Genomic DNA, 19,079 nt, shown 5'->3' on the forward strand with positions numbered 1-19,079 from the left:
GAAGCTTTTGTACAACAATCATTTCCACATGTTTGAAGCAGAGACGAGGCGATAATCAGTGAATTGCTGCTGACGCTCCAAAATAATGCATGCGCAGTGAAAGCAGGGCAGACTGATTTTTAGGGGAGACCATTCGGTCGGCGACACTGGTGCTTATCCCTGGATTCCGTAGTGTGAAACGCATGAAAGGTGTTTTTTATTTATTTATTTTAACATCCTCAGCTGTGATTGTGCGATAGATGGTGCCGTCACTGTTGATGGACGGACACACTGTGGTCATGCGACGCTGCATCATTGATCTCTGTGTCGTCTGCATCACATTTTTATTACATTTGTCTGGTGGCGTCACTGGAAATCACATTATGAACTCAGACTGCACAGACATTAATGTTTCCTTGCCTCCATCTGGACTTCCTGCCTGTTCTTCTTTTTCTCCTCCTTTTTTCCATGTAGGAAAAACAGGTGACAGGTTATCTCCTGTTCTCGCTGGCCACCGCCGTTATCGGCTCTCTGCAGTTTGGCTACAACACGGGCGTCATCAACGCTCCGGAGCAGGTCAGCGCTGACAATCATTTAAAGTACAGTCTGCTCACATATTAAGCTGGAATATTTTTACTTTCTCTTACTTTTCTGATTGAATCTTCTTTCAGAAACTGAGGTCTTTCTTCAACGATACCTGGATGGAGCGTTACGGTGAACCTATCAGTTCTGGTCTGTGCACTATCGTCTGGAGTGTCGCCGTCGCCATCTTTACCGTTGGCGGTATGGTGGGTTCCTTGTGCATGGGCGCCCTGGCCGATCGATTTGGCAGGTAGGAACTGAAATGGGTCAGCTGTATTTTAAAACTGTTGGCGCCAGTAATTAATTTCCCGCCGTGCAGCCAGTGGATGGGACGAGGTGTCAGTCAGTCACTTTTATACAAGATTATTTCAGGTGTACTTGCCTGATTGTCACTAAGCTTGGTATATACATTACACACAGTAACCCCAAGATGTCTATTTATTTTGGGGTCAAAAGATCAAGGTCACTGAAGTCTACTTTGTAAAAATCTTGCGAGCAATAACTTCTTTCTGAATTGCCTGATTGTCATTAAACTAGGTATGTGCTTTAGGCATGGTGACCCCAAGAAACCTGCTGCTTTGGGGGTCAAAAGGTCAAACATCAAAATCACTGAACTGTACTTTGTAAAAGCCTTCTGCAGAAAAGTGTCACTTGTCGATTTTATGCTTGTCGTTTGTCTTGAGCGCTGTGGGCTGGTGCAGACCTTGAGGTTGTTACTGTCACTTTAGGCAGCTGATCCTAACAAAATGTGTTGGAGATCCTAAACAGCTGCACATTAAGGGGGTGGAGCCAGGAAAGGAAGGTGATTTATTCATGACCTATTATGGGACTGTTAAGCGCTGATGTAACGCAGCATGTGATAAATCTGTTTCCGGGTCCAAACAAAACACTTGTGGTGTTGTAAATTGACAAGATTCATTTCATAAATGGTCGGTACAGCCGCTACAGCGTCAGCAATAAAAACAAAAAGGCCAGGGTAGGGGGCCTACCTGATCAGTTGTAGCCGCTTGTTTCTGTTTGTCATCGGCTGGGAATCTATAAAACGACAGCTCCGGTGATGTTTCCGACCTATTGACTTGGTTGCACATCTGGGTACTCTGCCTGTGAGGTCTTAGCTTTGAAAGAGCTCAGCTGATGCAGACGACCAACGACCACAAACAGCTGATAAAGCATGCATTTTTTTTTTGTTTGGACCCGGAAGTTGAAAATCACGTGATGCGTTACTTCACACTTAGCAACCGAATTGAAAAAGGGTTGAGTAATGCGTCGTATTTCAGTAATTTAACAGGCCTGTTACTGTGTTTTATGGTAACTTCTAAAATGTTTGTTTTGTAGAACAGTCAGGTTTGAATTAGTTCTTATCGCCGTGGTTTCTAGTTTAACTCTAAAAACTAGCACAGTAATCACAATGACAACCAAAGTACCATAGCAAAAGATAAGATACTTCAAAAGGTTTGACCTGGAGGTTCTCACCTTTGAGCAAACATCGTGACGAAATAACTCAACCAAGTAGAAATGAATCAGTGTTTTCGTTAATATGACCTATTACTTATTGGCATTTTCTTCCACCAAAAATAAGTCAGAAATTCTTAGTGTTAGCGCCCTCTGGTGGTGAGTACAGACTGTAGCTGTGGTGTTGGCTACTCACAGAGCTCAGAATGAAAGTTGTGGCTCAGCATTGTGCCTCATGTCTGTAGAGTCATGTGTGCTTTAGACACGAGGAGTCTGCTTTGTAATGTTACGAGTCAAAACCTCTGGCGCCAGAATATTTCTAACCTTTTTATGAACTAAATAACATAAAACTGTTTTTGGTGCTCTGGAGGCCTTCTGTTTTCTGAAGTTTATGAAGAGTTGCAGTTTGAACTATAATCTCTCGTCCTGTGGTCAGGCGCCGCTCCATGTTCCTGGTGAATATTCTGGCGGTTATCGGCGGCCTCCTCATGGGCCTCTCCACAATCTGCTCCTCCTATGAAATGGTGATAGCCGGTCGTCTGGTCATTGGGCTGTTCTGCGGCTTCTTCACAGGTCTGACTCCAATGTATGTGGGCGAGGTGTCACCCACGCCCCTCCGTGGTGCCTTCGGCACCCTGCACCAGCTCGGTGTGGTCATAGGCATCCTGATTGCACAGGTGATTTAACTTTATTCAACGCAAACATGCGGATTTGTGCCAGTCCAATTAAAAGAAATGTAGGTGTCTATCATACGGCAGCGTATTTGTGTGTCCTGTTTAGATCTTTGGTCTGGAGGCTCTGCTCGGATCAGACAAGCTGTGGCCTCTGCTGCTGGCCCTCACCGTGGTCCCCGCCGTGCTGCAGTGCCTCCTGCTGCCCTTCTGCCCAGAAAGCCCCCGATTCCTCCTCATCAACCTTAAACAGGAGGAGCAGGCACGCAAAGGTTTGGCTTCTGCACTCATAATAGTGCAGTAGTGCCTATACTACTGTATTCACTCCTGACACCTCTTCTACTGTTTCCATTATCATCACTACTGCTCCCGCACTGACAACACAGTAATACTGCGAATACAACTGTTGAAAAGTTCAACTGGTGACAGTCCTGCTACTCCCTCAGTGCTTCATCCCCACTAATATTGTAAATTAGAGCTCGACTGATAAATTGGTTGATTGATTCGTATTGGGCAGTGCCAGCCTTTCATAAATATATGGTGTTATTATTGCAGGTGTGAAAGTTTTTATTTTACCGAATACACAGTGCAGAAAAAAAAGTTTGGCTGTTGGAAATAGTGCCATTATGGACCTTTCACACCGGAAGCAGCAGACGCGCCAGTTAACGCCTCCCAACGCGTCAGTGGCGTCACGTCGGATGAGGCAAGGGGGCAGAGATTTTCACTCTGATTTTTTCCAAAGCCTGAGAAAGTTGAGCGATCGCCATCTTGGATTTGCGTCTGCAGAACCACAAAAAAAAAGCTTAAACAGCAGTAGAACAAATCTCCCATCACCCTGCTGGGAGAAGCTTTTTTTCAGCGACTTCTCGGAGTGACGCCGAGCTGAAGGAGGACTGATGAGTTGGTGGGATCAATCGAACCGCGACAGCGGGCAGAGCCGCACGATGGAGCCTGGGTTCAGGCCTCATTCAAGGGCACAAGAAGACACACAGCCGGGGTGATGGAGCAGAGCCACTCAGTCTGAAATTCTTTGTAGGTCCCTTCGGCTGCTCCCTTGTTTGCACTCGGGGTCGCCACAGCAAATCCAAGGTGGATCTGCATGTTGAATTGGCACAGGTTTTACGCCGGATGTCTTTCCTGACGCACCTCCACATCACATGGAGAAATGTGGCGGGGTGGGATTTGAACCCTGAACCTTCTGCACTGAAACCAAGCGCATTAACCACTTGGCCTCCACCCCTGCCTGAAATTCCCCACTTTTGGATATATAAAAACACCCAGTTTAAGCAAAGGAGTTTAGTTCTGCAAATTTGTCTGAGGTGAGAATAATTTAAACATAAATTGTGACGTGCACTTCTGGTTTAGTGTTCGGCTAACATTAGCTTAGCCTTTTAGCTGCAGAATCACAGTCGAGCTGAGTGAATGTTTTAACTTGTAAATGGTTCTATTTTTATTTTTACCAAATAAAGCTACAGTGTTTTTGTTACTTCTAAGTGTTGTGTGGGCCGCCAGAAGAGGAGGTACTGCTGGCCCACCACCAGAGGGCGCCCTGCCTGAAGTGCGGGCTTCAGGCACGAGAGGGCGCTGCCGCCTTACAGGAACAGCCGAGGTGACAGCTGTCACTCATCAACTATGACAGCTGTCACCGATCATCTGCACTTCACCCCGGATAAAAGCAGGATTACACCTCCACCACGTCGCCGAGATATCGTACTTCTTTGGAGGTAACCTTCTCAGCCTGCAGATTCAGATAAGTGGTTACACAGATGCTGCACGAGTGTGTGTTAGAGGTGGAGGTGGAATTCCCACCGTAGTTGTTACGGGGTGTACACACACCCACACTTGACTGTCTTTGTTCTTCGCCAGCAGTACCAGATCCGACACGCGGAGACGGTGGTCACCTGGGGGACTCGGGACCTGGCGGCTCCAGTATCCTTCGGGTTCGGTGGCGGTGGAAATCGTGTGGTTCCGGTTCTTCTCCAGACGGACGTCTCCTATCGTCGAGCCTGCCCACACGACACCTTTATCCATTGACTTGTATTTATTCTATAATCTGCTCTGTTGTGCTCATTCACAACAGTAAAGTGTTTATATTCGACTCTTTCATTGTCCGTTCATTTACGCCCCCTGTTGTGGGTCCGTGTCACTACACTTTCACAACACTAAGACCATAAAAAACTCAACTTTAAATAACTTTTTTATCGGGGGTGGGGTGTCATTTTTTTCCCCCCCTTTTATTATTTTTAGCTATTTGGTGTTTTTTAATATTTTAAGATATCTTTTTTATTGGTCTCACAATCAGGAATATTTGCTGTGCAGATGCACTTCAAAAGCTTCAAGTAATGAGCTGCCCGCTGCACTCATACCCAGCAGAGGAGACACCAACCAGTGACGTCAACCGGAAGTGCCCTCCACTGACTTCAGCCAATGGCGATTTACATGTCAATTTAGCGGCAAATTTGATTCAAATAATGTTATCTACACTGCGCTCAAACATTCTGCAAGTGATGAATAACACTTAATTCTTACCAAGGAATGCACAAACAAATTCTCAGAAAGCATTTCTGTTCTCCTTTAAGTGATTGTAAGAATAGACAAAGCTCTTTGTGCTGAAGTTTAGTTTGGTCTTCATGAATTTGTTTTGTGAATGAAAAACTTCCCCATCATTAATAAAACATTCAAAGCTCAATCTTGCAGTCTATCATCTACAGCTACACCAAATAAGACATTCTCTTTGCCCAGATGAGACAGATATGCAAATTTAGATGAACACCAGAAATAAAAGTCTTCCCAGAAAATATTCACAAATACACAGTCAATAAACAAGTGATCAACAGTCTCAATGTCACATTCACAAAAGGTGCAGTAATTCTCTTCAAAACCAAACCGAAGTCTCAGAAATTCCTTGGAAAGATATATGTCATTGATCATTTTGAAATGAACTTCCTTTATTTTTGGAGAGACAGGAAATTGTATATGTGCAAAAATGACAGAACTGCATCTGTTCCTCCTGTTATGTTTGTTACGACTGTACAGTCGTTGTCGTAGTAGTTAGTTGTTGTCATATTTGAAGTTGTTGGTGCTTCAGTGAGGTTGAGATCAGGTGAGTCGTGATGTTTTTTCCTCAGAGGCTCCTTGAGCAAACAGAAGGTTTTGACATCTGTCAAACCTGCACTCTGTTGGTTGTTGACACAGAGCCAGACTTCCCATCAGACAAACACACAAACAAGGCTGTGGATCTGCACTTTTAATGTTCTTCCGCTGGCATGCTTTTTTGACAGACAAAAGATAAGAGCATCACCTAAATGAAATGATGGTGTTGGTTCTTTTAAACTGATCTTGAAACACACACACACACGTTTTCATGACATATCTGGACATTTGACAGAAATGTGAAAAATGGGAACATGCCTTTCCCAAGGTCCTAGAGGCCTGGGAATCAAACTCATGCTGACCCATGCTTACAGGAATATGTCCATCTGTTAAGTTTTTGCCTAGGGCTATATTTTGGTCAAACCTGATTTTTATGTTACATATGAGGACACTATGTGACTTATGAGGACAATAACATCAGAAATGGAGTGTGTGAAACGTGTGTTAAGTTCCAAAACTGGCCACTAGGTGGTGAAATTGAAGATGAGCAAAAACGATAAACAATTACTTATTTTCCAAGAATTGTAATACTTTAGGACATCTGAGATTTTTGGTCTGGGAGCATATTTGGGCGGGGGCGGGGGCGGGTCTAGAATGGTTTAGAGTGCTCGGAAAAAAGAGGACATGGAAGATGTCCTCATTATTCCCAGTGTCCTGATATTGAAGATGTATTATCATAAAAATCTCCTGAATTGTCATGAAAACAAATACACACACAATTACAAATTTCTAAACTGATTTTTGGCCACTTGGGGGTGCCAACATGCCACATTAAGTTGGTGCTTATTGGTAGAATTTTAAAATATTGTAGGGGAGCTGGTTCAGGGTTGTAGAGGAAGTTTCATCCCAAATGTATAATACATTCTACTTGTCTGTGTCCTTGGAGATGACACTTCATCACCATCATGTCAGTCCATCCCGCTGTAACAGTTTGTACTTCAGCACAGTAGGATTTTATAAAACTGCATTTTGTAAGGCAGCTGGACTCGTCCAATAAGAAGAATGCTTATACTGCCCCAAATTTGAGGAACAAAGTTTACCTTGATTCAAAATATCTACTCAAAACTTACCACATCACAAAGAGGAATAAGGTATATTGTTCTTGATTAAAAAGATCAATTTTTTTTAACAGATTAAAAGAAAAAGATTTACTTTTTAAAGAAGGTTCTAATGTCTTATGCGTCAGTGGATTTTTCTGTCAGTTTGTGAACACCAGCTGTGGCCACATGGTGCATAAAAACACTATAGACACACATGATTTTTCAATTAAAATAAAAAAATTCTTGTTGTGAATTGATTACAGCCCTCGTACGTCTCCGTGGCACAGAGAATGTGAGTAAAGACTTGCAGGAGATGAAGGAGGAGAGCGCCAAGATGGCCATGGAGAAGAAGGTGACCATCGCAGAACTTTTCCAAACAGCAGCTTACCGACAGCCGCTCCTCATCGCCGTCATGCTGCAGCTCTCCCAGCAGCTGTCTGGAATCAATGCTGTGCGTATCGCAGTTTACAATAAACAAAGTACATTTTTAAAAATACCAAAATAAAGCAAATATCTTTTTTTAATAGTTCCTATATAGTGATGCAGCTTAGCTAAAATTTCCATAAGGGCCCCTTCACACATAGTACGATACGAAGTACAAATCAGGGCGAATCACGGCGGAACAGCTCGTATGAGCGAACCACGAAAACATCGAGCCGACGGGCAGGTGTGAATGAAACCGTCGCAGCGGGAACACAGTACGAGAGTTGGTAAGGTTAGACCTTACTTGTGCGAAGCGCCTTGAGGCAACTTTGTTGGGATTTGATGCTATATAAATTAAAATAAATTGAAATTCAACAGCTGGAGCATGTGTAACCACATCGTGCAGCTGCTGTGAAAAAAAAATACATGCCACCCATGGGATTCGAACCTGCAATTTAAAAAAGCTCTGATTGCCAGCCAGAAACTTTACTTTTTACTTCACATTCTAAATTAAGTAATGTTCATTTTCAGATGTGGAGGTATCCTGGAGCTGACCTCTAAAGACCTACAGGGGTCATTGAAGAATTACACAGTGGTCAAAATTTAGAAATGTTCTGAACCCCCATGATCTCCAATCCCTCAGATGATACTGCATCAAGAACCATCATTCATCAATAGTTGATATAACCCCATGGGCAATAGATTAGTTTGGTAAAGCTTTGTCAAGCTCTGCAATACAGCATTCACAAATGCCACTTAAATCTTTACTGTGTCAAAAAGAAGCCTTATGTTATCCTTGTCTGGAAGTGACATCAACTTCTTTTGGCTCTGAGCCATCTAGGTTGAATCATCACACAATGGAAATGCGTAGTGTGTGGTTAGACAAGTCACTATTCCAGTTTTTTGTGAATAAATGGTTGGAGTGTGCTCCAGACGAAAGACATAAATGTTATAAGACAAAGAGCTGTTGTCAGGCTGTTGTGTCAGAGCGACAAGTCCAAAACACCAGGGTCTGTCATGGCATGGGGTTTTGTCTGTGGCCTTGGCAAAGGTAATTTACACTTCTGTGATGGCAGAATTAATGCAGAAAAATACATTGAGACTTTAGAGTTACATATGCTGCCTTCAAGAAGATATATTTTCCAAGGATGTCCATGCATTTTTCAACCAGACAATGCAAAACCATATTCTGTTCACATTACAAAGGTATGGTTTCTGAAGGAATAAAAGGCAGGAGTACTGGACTGGCCTGCTATGATGAAAAAATATATTTGGTTCATAAGGTCTGCAATGAAACAGAAGTAATGTAAAATGTAAAAATCACAGCCTTTAATTCACTTTTAAAATGAGCATTTTTCCATATTCCCCCAACATTTTCAGATTTGGGGTTTTTGAACATTTCACTTTAATAAACTGTATTACAGTTAGTAATAAGTACAGAAAAAACAAAAAACCTTTATTTTAATTTAGTTTAGCTTTAGTTTTTTTATTTTATTTTGGAAAGCATTAAAGTGCTTTGAGCACTTATGTAACCTTGGAATTATGTCTTTTAAATGAAAAAAATCAAATGCTTGCTTGTTATTTCGATCCCATTTTTTTTTTTTTTTTTTTTTGTCCCTCAGGTGTTTTACTATTCTACAGGAATTTTTTGACTCCGCTGGAGGAAACAGCCCATCTATGCCAACCATCGGCGCCGGTATTGTCAACACAGTCTTCACTGTCGTTTATGTGAGTGCACCAGCGTGTCTTCATCCTGAAAGGACTTCCCATGCACCCAGCAGCTTGTCCTCTATCGCTTCACCTTCTGTCTTGTCTCTCCAGCTGTTCCTGGTGGAGAAGGCGGGACGCAGGACTCTCCACATGCTGGGACTGGGTGGGATGGCTGTCAGTGCCGTGATCATGAGCGTCTCTCTGCTCCTGGTGAGTTCTGATCAGAGCTGAGAACAGATGGACTCTTCCAGATGCTCAATCCTCTGACATCGAAATCTCTCAACTGAACACATCTTGAGAAAGACTGGAAAGGTTCAGTCCTAGTACTTACCATTATGATTATTAATTCCAGAACTAGCGTGTTGCCCATGGGGATCCAGGACTCTAGATTGGGTAGTGTTTATAAAATAGGTAGTTCACCATTTTCAAGGGTGGTAATAAATTAAGCAAAGCTTGTATAATAAGTTGGAATGGCGTGTGAGTCCAGAATGTTTTTAGAACCTTAGGTTCTTGTTATCATATACACTATTTTATTTCTGCTTCTGTTTGGTCATTTGATTTTTAAATGGACCACAATGGAAATAAGGTTTTCACTTTCTTGTGTCATCCATTTATTGACGTATTACAATTATATGATGTACTTACAATGAACATAAAAATCACCTACCCACACTCACACGTTTAATATAAAGATGACTTGCTGCCCCCTGCTGGAACGGCCTGAGTCCAGAAAGTAGTTAGCAGCATGCATGCATGCACACACAGCTGCTGTAACAGGTGTTTTTAATTTCACAAACAAAGACAGTAGCTGAAGACACTAAAACAACTAAACATTTTACTCATGGTTCCAACAAGAAACTTAAGTCACTCATGGTAAGAGCAACATGAGACTTATCTAAACTGACTAAATAACTGGTCTACAAAACACAAAAAAAACAATAACACTAACACTTTTAAACTAACATAACCACAGTAACATTTAAAACTCAAAACCCCCGAACTCCCATGGTGCACTGCAGCACAGCAGTCATTGTTATTGGTTAGCTAAAATTGCTAATTTCTCCAAAAATATTTGTTCCTATTACTTTCCGTTAGCATTCCTCTTTACCCAAATACATAAGCATGCCAAATGGCACATGTCGCTCTCCCCATTTTTTTACATGATTGAAGCCATATACGAGGGCTGTCCATAAAGTATAGGTCCTTTTTATTTTTTTCAAAACTATATGGATTTCATTCATATGTTTTTACGTCGACATGCTGAACCCTCGTGCGCATGCGTGAGTTTTTCCACGCTGTCCGGTGACGTCATTCGCCTGTGAGCACTCCTTGTGGGAGGAGTCGTCCAGCCCCTCGTCAGAATTCTTTGTCTGAGGAAGTGCTGAGGAGACTGGCGCTCTTGTTTGACCAAAAATTTTTTCTAAACCTGTGAGACACATTGAAGTGGGACACGGTTCGAAAAATTAAGCTGGTTTTCGGTGAAACTTTAACGGCTGATGAGAGATTTTGAGGTGTACTGTCGCTTTAAGGACCTTCCCACGGAGCGAGACGTCGTGCCAGCACTCCCAGGCGCCGTCGTCAGCTGTTTCAAGCTGAAAACCTCCACATTTCAGGCTCTATTGATCCAGGACGTCGTGAGAGAACAGAGAAGTTTCAGAAGAAGTCGGTTTCAGCATTTTATCCGGATATTCCACTGTTAAAGGAGATTTTTTTTAATGAAAGACGTGCAGGCGGATTGCAGCGTCGGCTCGCAGCCGCCGCGACGCTCCACCACAGGAAAAACACCTCTGTTGGAAGCCTTAAGGACAAGTTGGAACATGTCCAGCTGTTAAACAATTTCTCATATACTCACTCCACTGAAAGCCATCAAAAGCCGCCTGGATTTTACAAATGGTTATCAACACGGAGGTGTTTTTCCTGTGCCGCTGCACCGCGCCGGCTGCGTCCCGACGCGCGGACCCGTCCGCACGTCTTTCATTAAAAAAATCTCCTTTAACAGTGGAATATCCGGATAAAATGCTGAAACCGACTTCTTCTGAAACTTCTCTGTTCACTCACGACGTCCTGGATCAATAGAGCCTGAAATGTGGAGGTTTTCAGCTTGAAACAGGCTGACGACGGCGCCTGGGAGTGCTGCACGACGTCTCGCTCTGTGGGAAGTGTTGTGAAAGTGTTGGAACACGGACCCACAACAGGGGGCGCAATGAACGGACAATGGAGAAAGTAAATAACAAGTTTTACTGTCGTGAAAATGCACAACCAATACAACAATTGACAATTTGGGTTTACACCGAATTCCACTGGTGTCGTGTGGGCAGGCTCGAAGGTAGGAGACGTCCGTCCGAGTCGAGCCGGAACCACCCAGATTTCCCCTGCCACCGAACCCTGGAAATACTGGAACCGCCAAGTCCCGAATTCCCAGGTGGCCACTGTCTCCGCTCGTCGGATCCGATACTGCTGGCAAGAGAACAAACACACAGGTGTGGATGCGGCTGCACCCAGTACACAGAGAGGGAAGAAGCTGACTCCACCTCACGTCAATACTGCAGAAAGGTGAGTACTTCTCCAAGCAATTTAGCTCACAATAATCAGCTGTCCTGCAAAGGTTTAACAAATCTTTTAGCCAGTTAATCAGAATATTAATGCAGAGAACGTTACCTCTAATGTAAGGCGATATCTCGGCACTGAGGTGGAGACGCCGTCCTCCTGATATACCTCTGTGCTGAGTGGAACAGCTGAGTCTGGTGATGGGTGACAGCTGTCACCCAGGCTACTCCCATAAGGCGGCAGCGCCCTCTGGTGCCTGGAGCCCGCACTCCAGGCAGGGCGCCCTCTGGTGGTGGTGGGCCAGCAGTACCTCCTCTTCAGCGGCCCACACAACAGGAAGTCCTTAAAGCAACAGTATCACCTCAAAATCTCTCATCAGCCGTTAAAATTTTCACCGAAAACCAGCTTAATTTTTCGAACCGTGTCCACTTCGATGTGTCTCACAGGTTTAGAAAAAATTTTGAACAAACAAAGCGCCAGTCTCTCAGCAACTTCTCAGACAAAGGAATTCCAACGAGGGGCTGGATGACTCCTCCCACAAGGAGTGCTCACAGGCGAATGATGTCACCGACAGGCGTGGAAAAACTCACGCATGCGCACGAGGGTTCAAGCATGTCTGACGTAAAAACATATGAATGAAATCCATATAATTTTTGAAAAAAATAAAAAGGACCTATACTTTATGGACAGCCCTTGTATATATATATATATATAATTATAATATATAATATATAATTACAACTTTTGTGAGACTTTAAAAATTTTTGACAACTTTCAGCAGGTTCAGATTATCTCAAATAATGTTCATCCTTTGTTATATAAGATATAAATTAAGAATAATGTTTCCATACTGTTCTATGCAGTAGCCAAAATGAAAAAAACCTGACTAATGACTAATTCAAACTTTTAAATAAACTGCAGAATGTTTTATTGATTTTGCAACATTTTCAAGAATAATTGCTAAAAACATGTTTACAGATGTTTTAACTGACCAATCACAATTGAGCTTTTGGCCCTTCTCTAAATATGAAGGTTCTACAAAAAATAAGACGTGTTGTCTTCCTGTCTGTCTCTGTCCCTCCGTCTGTGCAGAAACACATCTCAGCTATGACCTACGTGGCCATCATGGCCGTCATGCTTTTCGTGGCGATGTTTGAACTGGGCCCCGGGCCAATCCCATGGTTCATTGTGGCGGAGCTCTTCTCTCAGGGGCCACGCCCAGCAGCCATGGCAGTGGCTGGCTGTTGTAATTGGACGGCTAACTTCCTGGTGGGAATTAGTTTCCTGAAGCTTGAGGTAAGGAAACGAGAACCATCCGGTCTTGGACAGTTAACTGGTCATTTTGGCTTTATCTTCTTTTTGTTTCTATATTTCTTCTGTTTTTCACTCTACTTTGAATGTTTTTATGTGTTTATTTTTGTTCCTAACTTTGGTAACCTTTAAAATTTAATATATTACAAAATTAACAAAATCTTTGATTTTCCATTGATTTACATTTACACAAGCATTTTTTCATGAAAAATTTCAGAGTGAACATGAGTTATTAATATAATAAAGAAATAATTATTATAATATAATCAAATAATAAATAAATTATTTCTTGATATGCCACACCTGTAAGGTGGGATGGATTATCTTGGCAAAGGAGAAGTGCTCTCTAACACATTTAGACAGATTTGTGAACAATATTTGAGAGAAATTGTGTATACAGTGGTCCCTCGCTATAACGCGGTTCACCTTTCACGGCCTCGCAGTTTCTCAGATTTTTTTTTTTAAGTGCAATTTTGCATGCTGCTTCTTTTTATTTAACAGCGCATTGTGTTCTGCGTCCTTATCAGGCGGGCTGGTCAGCATCACCGCGACTGCTCTCACTGCCTCCGATGGGCTTACCGAGTCTGCGGGCTCAGTAAGCGCCGCAGCGGGCCACTCACGCCGCCCCCCTCTCTGCTGTGCGGAGCTGCGGACAACTCTGGCAAAAGGTCCAAAGACTATGCTCGCTGTTTTGATGCGGAGCGCTCTGGCAGCCAGCAAGGATAGACTTCTTGCGGAAAAATCCCCAGCGCCCGCTGCATGGTCTCGGTAACCGCAGCCGCAGAGCTCCGTGGCCATGACTTGGATTCTTTACGGGTCCCGCATCCATACCCCCGGAGGCAGTGAGCGAAAGGAGAGCACGCGCATTGTGTTGTGCGTGTGTGTGTTTGTAATCGTCTCGCCCAGAAGAAAAAAGAGAGTGTTTACACAGGAGAAAAGTGAGAAAATGTTAATGCCTTATACACTGAAAAGTGTATAAAGTGTGTAGTGAGGGGTTTTACAGCCTTAAAACCTCTATAATAATTATAAAAAAAATAACGCTGACTACTTCGCGGATTTCACCTATTGCGGGTTATTCTTAGAATGTAACTCCTGCGATAAACGAGGGACCACTGTACAGAAAATGTTTTAGATCTTTGAGTTCAGCTCATGAAAAATGGGAGCAAAAATAGAAGTCTTGCGTTTATATTTTTGTTATATACAGTGAGGAAAATAAGTATTTGAACAAGTGGGAGAACTTGCAAAATCGCAGTTTGTTCAAATACTTATTTTCCTCACTGTGTATATATATAACAAAAATATAAGCGCAACACTGTTGCGTTTATATTTTGCCACATCGCACCGCTGCACAACACTTCGCTCATACTATCATGGCATTGTTGAACATGATGTCATTGAACATCACGTGACACTCATTTTGCGTAAAACAATTAGTTCTGTTGATGAATGTTTATTCTCTTTTATGAGTGAAATATTTATCTAATCACATGAATCTGAGAAACTCACTCACAGCAGACGGACACTGAGGGACTTTGAAAAACCCTTTAAAAAACCCTTAACAAGTAACTTCAAACATAAAAAGGAATTCCAAAACAAGGGTGTCATGTGAAGAACAGTTTTCATCTGTGATGATGAATTCTGGCAACAGGTCAGATTAAAAGACTTTATTTATTCCGGCAGCCGGCTTCTAAAGTTTTAGCTTTCGTTGCTAAATTGATTAGCTGCACATCTTCTTCTATATTTTTTGTAGACGCGTTACAGCACTACATACAGGCCTGGCATGTGTACTACAGCATTTTCACATGGTTTCACAGGATCTGTGAGAACAGAGATATTTCTTGGATGGAACACTTTTTAAAAATGACAAAGAAAAAGACTGTATTGGAGAAGTTCCGTTTCAGTGTAGACAAAGCCTTAAAAGCATGGGATGAAATGAAATTAAAATAATAAATGAGGAATCATTTTCTTGGGGGTGCTATGACAAATCCAGGAGGAGCTCTAGCACCCCCTAGCACCTCCCTGGAGCTGCCCATGCTTTTACAAAGCCTTGATAATGACTGATGTAAGTTTCCTGTATTTAAAAATATAACAATAAAGTAACAACAATGAAGTGATGATAACATGTCAGTTATGTAGTCAGAGGGCATCATGCAACACAAACACAAAGGTATTAAACAAACTGAAAAGGTGTTCATGAAAATATTGCATATGTCAGAGGTGGGAGTAAGTCACTGTCCACTCATTCTCAAGTTATCAATCTTCAAGTCCCAAGTCAAGTCTCAAGTCAGCTTACAAACAATTGGTGGTCATTATGATGTGAAACTTGACTTGGGACTTGCTGATTCATGACTTGAGAGTGACTTGATGGTGACTTACTCCCACCTCTGGCATATGTTACCTTGAGGTTAAACCATGCTACGCAAAAATAGACTCATCTTAGCAGGATGAGGATCTGACACTGCTTTTTTCCTCAGGAATTGTGTGGACCTTGGGTCTTCCTCATCTTTACCGCCTTCCTCGTCATCTTCTTAATCTTCACTTACTTCAAAGTTCCAGAGACAAAGGGAAAGACCTTTGACGAGATTGCCAGGAACTTTGGCAGCGCCCTGCCTCCCACTGCCTTGTCCGCGGAGGAGCATCCTACCAGTGCAAGCACCACCGCGGTGACGCTTCCTGCCTCACCCGTGAAGGAAAAGGTCCCATTGGTTGAAGCACCATCAGCATCTCCAACTCCCATGGCGGAAACTACACCTCTGGGAGATAAAGCCAACTCAGCGGTACAGGAGAGCGTGTAGTGCGGCTATAGATAGATTTTATGTAGGTTTTATTGTGTGAAGGAGGATATAAATGAAAGATCACACACATTTCAGAAACACTCCTGTTATTGATTGTCCCTCAAAACATTGGGAACGACATCATTTTCTAACAAATCAAGACAACTACAGTTGTACTGAGCTGTTTTCTGCTTTTGCTAATACATCATTAACCGTTAACAGCTAGAGGTGTTTTCTGTGATGTAATTCCTTCATTTATCCTCCCTTCATTTAACAGTTAAAAGGAAAGAGTCACAGTTGAGATTAAATCTACATTCCAAAGGATTCAGGTATGGTCAGTAAAAGCCTGTGTCATTTGTCCCGGCAGCTTTGAGGCTAGTTTTGCTAACTAACGAGTCGGGTGAAATGCTAGCAAACTAGATGCAGAGCGCACTGGCAGTGATTCAGCTTTTTAGTAATTGTACAGATGTGTGCTGGTGGCACTGAAATGTTTTTGGAATTTTTTTAAAATAAGCTTTAGTGATTGTTTTTGTGCAATATATCTTTGTAGCTGTAGGTTCATAAAGCAACGTTTAATTGTAGTGCATCTATATTTTATTCACTGCTGTCATATTTTCTGAGGTGTTCTCAAATCACAGGTCTAAAAGTCTATTTAAGAAGATAAATCTAGCTCCACCTTGCTTTTTAACAATGCCATAGTATTTCTCTGTAATTGGAGCCTGGAGAAGATGTATAATCAAAAAATGTGTTTATTTTTATTGCTACATTTAGACTTTGAAATTAGAAGACACCTTCTACAACTTAGATAAATGTTAGTCCATGAGAATTTTGTTTTTATGTTATTGTTTTGATTAATTTCTTATTGTGGTGTTATTTTCTTTGTTTTTGGATTTTTCTGTATAAAGCTGGGTCCTCAGTTCAACCCTTTATTCCTTTTAATCTACAATTTTAATTGAATGGCTTAAGACTTAAGAAGTACTTTGTTTAGCCATTGTAGCGAGAGAGCTATCTTTGCTAGCTGCTTTGTCTCGCCAGTACCTGGATAGACTTAGAAGTTAACAGTAACTTCAAGTAGCATACTTGCACTATCCAGTTATAGCTACATAAACTACATAAACAGTATATGCATCATTAGAAAAGGAATTTATAAAATTGGATTCAGTGGCACAGCTAGCTAGCTATTATGATAGCACCTCCATGTTGGTATTGAGTGTTAACTTCCACTGCCTCAGAAACCAGCAGGGGAGAGATTTGCTTTGACAATGGAATTTCCTTGGCAAAAGTAATGATCACATTTCTCAAAATATTGAACTATACTTTTCAAACATGTCTTATTGTATGTCAGAGATTTTTTTGTTTGTTTCTTTGTTCTAATGGCAAAAAAAAAACTTTCATGAATTGACGATAATCAGAATTTCTACAGCTTAAATGGTTGATATTGTGCACCTTGTCAACACGTTAATGTAGGCCGACAGGTTTTCTAAAAACAAATGTTAAAATTTGTATCAAACATTAAAGTGATACATCCCCCATTAAAGCCACCAAAACAAAATTTATGCAGGTGTCTGAGGAACAACCAATTTCTGTTCTTGTTGCTTTAAACAGAAGCTGTAGTACTTGCCACTCCCTGCTCCCTTGAGAGCGTGGCCTAGATATGGACTTCCTTGACATATATCTCAAAAGTCCAGAACAAGCTATTTCAGGGCTAATGTTTATTTATAGTGGGGGATTTTTTTCACACTTGAACATAGAATTGTAGGACTTTAAGGATAATTAGCATGAATCTGCAACCATATTTAATTGTAAATGGCAGATTCCAAAAATTTTACTGCGTAATGTAACCCCTTAAAAGGCAGAGTAGTAGTTTAACAGAGTACATTTAATTGAGAATCTCATTGATGATGAGTTTTTGTTCATTTATATTTCATAAGTAAATCTCTAAATGCTGAAAGTGGCAAAAGAACCACAAGAATATAGTTTAGAAGTTGAATTTTGTATTATAGGTAGTTGGTACAAAAGTAGAAATTGCAATGCCTTGAGATGATCCCAAAGTTATAATGGTAAATGGTAAACTCGTTTGTAGTGAAAGCTATGTGCTGTTGAAGAGTAAAAGCTATAAAAGATTTATAGATTATTTAGACATACTTTGTCAACCACATGAGCACTGCAACAACTTGCAATAACTAGTATAGAAGTCACTGAGCACAGCAGCGCTTTTTATCACTTTAACTGAATTTTAATGGTTACTTACAGGCAATTTACCTGAGCAACAAACTGCTGTATTTTTTGGAGTATAAGTAGCATCAGAGTATAAATGACACCTTTTTTCTGTATGTGGAATTCACTCTTTAACACAGCCTTTCCCTGGCGGTGAGACAAGACAGGAACTCAGTGCAACACGTGCACACGACAGTCTGTGCTGTTACTTAACATCCATAAGGACTTTTAAATTAGAAAAATAAGCAAGATGCACAACTAAACGTGCAGTGGACAACATATTGGATGTTATTTGAAGTAGGTGAACATGGATTGCTGGCCCACAGCTTTGGAAACACTACAATAAAATGGGAGCCCATCTTTAATCTGGAATTTTTCAGCATTTTTGCAATGTACTTTTATTATTTGCTTTATTTTATTATTTGAGTTTTTTTAGTGCATTGATTCCTGGAAAAGCTCTATAATAATAAATAATAAATAAAAATTTATAATAATAACAACAATAATGGGCAGCATGGTGGATTAGTGGTTACCTCACAGCAAGAAGGTCATGGGTTCGAATCCCACCTGTGGCCTTTCTGTGTGGAGTTTGCATGTTCTCCCCGTGTTTGTGCGGGTTCCCTCCAGGTGCTCTGGCTTCCTCTCACATCCAAAGACATGCAGATTAGTTGGATTGGAAACTTTAAATTGTCCGTAGGTGTGCGTGCGGGTGTGAATGTGTTTGTTTGTTTGTCTATATGTGGCCCTGCGACAGACTGAAATTAATTAAGTTGAACAATATCACAATGTTCTGCATTAGTATCACAGCCGTAATAAATAGATAAATTGTGAATCCATGAAATAGATTCTGAAGATGCAATTGGCCTTCAGAATCCAGCAGTGACTGTTTCTGCTGAGATATGCATGAACTGTTTCAAAGAAATGTATAAATATATTTTGGAAAAATGTGATGGTAAATTTATGTCCCTTTTGAGACCCCTCGAATGCCATCAGAGGCTTTATTGTGACGGATTAATAACAATCTTTTTAAACACGTCATTATTTCACTCATGGCGATTTGGAAATTCCCATTCTTTATTTTTTTAAATTTTATTTTTTTTTTTCTGGTTACAATCGTATCTGAGTTTAAACGTAATAATAAATATAACATTAAAGTGTAGATGTCTGGCTGTGATATACCAGCTAAAATAACAAAAACATTCAGTTAAAAAAAATGTTTA

At 41.3% G+C, this 19,079-nt stretch overlaps 1 pseudogene; it reads left to right on the forward strand.

Annotated features, from left to right (window-relative positions):
- The first annotated feature begins 447 nt into the window (after positions 1 to 447).
- On the forward strand, positions 448 to 17,121 carry LOC117501762 (annotated as a pseudogene).
- Positions 17,122 to 19,079: the final 1,958 nt, after the last annotated feature.

The sequence above is a fragment of the Thalassophryne amazonica genome, chromosome 20 (genome assembly GCF_902500255.1).
Source record: "Thalassophryne amazonica chromosome 20, fThaAma1.1, whole genome shotgun sequence".
Lineage (NCBI taxonomy): Eukaryota > Metazoa > Chordata > Actinopteri > Batrachoidiformes > Batrachoididae > Thalassophryne > Thalassophryne amazonica.